The sequence below is a fragment of the Coptis chinensis genome, chromosome 2, assembly GCF_015680905.1.
Source record: "Coptis chinensis isolate HL-2020 chromosome 2, ASM1568090v1, whole genome shotgun sequence".
Taxonomy (NCBI): domain Eukaryota; kingdom Viridiplantae; phylum Streptophyta; class Magnoliopsida; order Ranunculales; family Ranunculaceae; genus Coptis; species Coptis chinensis.
Genome location: NC_141457.1, coordinates 39,623,459 through 39,625,851, shown reverse-complemented (window position 1 = coordinate 39,625,851; position 2,393 = coordinate 39,623,459). Strand labels below are relative to the sequence as shown.

General features: G+C 39.4%; 1 long non-coding RNA gene across 1 annotated transcript; it reads right to left on the bottom strand.

Moving 5' to 3' along the window:
- Positions 1 to 1,268: 1,268 nt before the first annotated feature.
- On the bottom strand, positions 1,269 to 1,927 carry LOC147516002 (uncharacterized). The gene is made up of 2 exons (XR_015213564.1): positions 1,794 to 1,927; positions 1,269 to 1,710 (listed from the first exon to the last, which is right to left on the bottom strand). It is a non-coding gene; the product is annotated as an uncharacterized LOC147516002 (long non-coding RNA).
- Between the last annotated feature and the right edge of the window lie 466 nt (positions 1,928 to 2,393).

Below are 2,393 nucleotides of genomic sequence, written 5' to 3'. Positions count from 1 at the left end.
ACTCTTCCTCAAACGCCGTGATAATTGCCTTGCACCAACGCTTCATAGATACATTTGCTGTGGAATCTCCAATTTGTAAATACTCATCCGTTGAATCAGAAGAACAACCAGTTGCTAATTGTGCAACTGCAGTTAGTCCCTTCTGTAACCCAGAAATTGCTTGCCGACCCAATCCATCCACCTTGTCGTTAAAGTAATCGTCAAATGATGCAACAATATGCAACAAATACATAAAAAGCTCTCTTGTCATCCTGTACCTTCGTCTAAACTTATGAGGAGGCCACCTACAAGGTGTTGTGAAGTAATCCTTCATTATCTTTTGTTTACTGAAATCACCACCATCTCTAAACGTGTACTCTCTGCTCTTCACAGATCCACCGCGTTTGTCTGTATCCACATCTTCAATTTCAATGGCTGCTTGAGTCATTAATGCCCCAGCAGTGGATAATAACTGCAACCTCCTCCTCCTCCTTCGCCTCATCATATCATTATGCTCATCTCTTTACTCTTTTCCATGTAGTCATCTTCAAGTACCGACGACATCGAATGAAACTGAAACTAGAAAGATCGAACTATTACTACTAGATCCTCCCCATAATCTTTGGTTATATGCAATTCTTTCTTCTCTAGACATTTTTCCTATTTTTAGCTTGGTTGTGGGGAAGAAGATGGTTGTTTTTTTGTTTGATCTAAAAGAAAGAAGAGTAAAACGAAATATGAAAGGTAAGGTCACATGTGATACTTCGATTTTGGTCTACTTACCAATTGACAACACATTTTATCTGATTTTTGTTCACTCTCCAAGTGACAACACATTGTATCCAAATGTCTATCCAAATGTACCCTCAATAATTCCAATGGGCCACCATCCCCATCCATAATTCCAATGTTTGGAATAGTAAAAGATGCAGTAAGAAGGACTTAAAAACCAGATGGGATGTTACATTCCGTCTCGGTCTAAAAAAACCAGACGGGATGTTACATTCCGTCTCAGTATCCCCATACACTATTTCTGTCAGAACCAAACCACCTGCAAAAATGAGTGATATTCCATCAAAATTTTCTGTTTCAACAAAGACAAGAAATGAGTGAAACGAATGTGAAATTTTTGGAAACATACGAACTTATAAATTTTTAATTTTTTTTTGCCATAACCTCATTTGTTTTATTGACATATTCATATCCAAAACCTGCTAATATACTTTGAAAATAATAAATAAGACAAACAACAATCATGAACAACACCCAAGTCTAACACAGAAATTCGATAAAAAAACTAACTTATAATTTCTAAAAAAAATTGGACATAACCTCATTTGTTTAATGACATATTCGTATCCAAAACTCATCAAAGAAAAACCTGCTAATCAAAAATTCATTACAAACAACAATCCCAAAAGCCATAAGACAAGTAATGGCGCACAGTTATTACAAACTACAAAAAAATATCTACTGAGACCTCCTCCCCCTACGAGAAGGCTTGGTCGAAGAGATCTCCCCCCTACGTCGTTGTCGCCTCTCTGGTTGAGGTTGAGCTTGAGGTACTCCACTTCCAGCATTCTCCAACTCTTGCACACGTCTCTGAAGCTTCAAAGTTCGATTTCGCTCTTCTTGTAATTACTCAAAACTGCGACGAGAGGACTCCATGAAGGACTCACGCATGGCATAACTGAGAGAGCTGTAGTTAAGGAGCTCCGACCTTACTTCATCCTGTTTAACAAAACAAATGCATGTTAGGGGTTATAGTGAATACTAATAATAACAAATCATGAATAAATTCAAATCATACTAACCTCGGCTAACTGCTCAAATTGTACTGACAAATCTGCTACCACTACGGCATCTACTGGTGGAATAGGTATTCTCATATCTTGCCCCTGAGAAGTAATCATGCTCCAGTGCCAAAGGTCATCATCATCAAATATTTGTGGAGTTCTTTGCTGCATCTGAATATCATGAAACACCCCCGGGCCGTGGATCGTGGCAACTCCACTCCTCCCAGAAATGAATGTCGGGCCTCAATGCTCCGTAGTAACCCTTCAAAATTGGTACCCGTATAACGCACCTAGCAAGAGACCTCGACCAACCCTCTTCCAATATAAGTCATAGTCGCCCGTAAAAATGAAAGTTGATGCGTCTGGCCACTCATTTGGGTTTGCTCTATAGTGTGAAAGAACAACAAGAAGAATATCAGAGGCTGTCATATCTATGGGTGGTGGGTAAGGTATAACAATCTCTCCAGATACTTGCCGCCAACATCTGTCCCCAAGGTACCATGCAGTGACTGACCCTATAAGTATCATTCGCCGAAAAAAGAAACCTTGCTCTATGACACATATATGATAGTCTACGGTACTCAGTGTTCTCTGGAACATCTGGAATATCCGCATAAG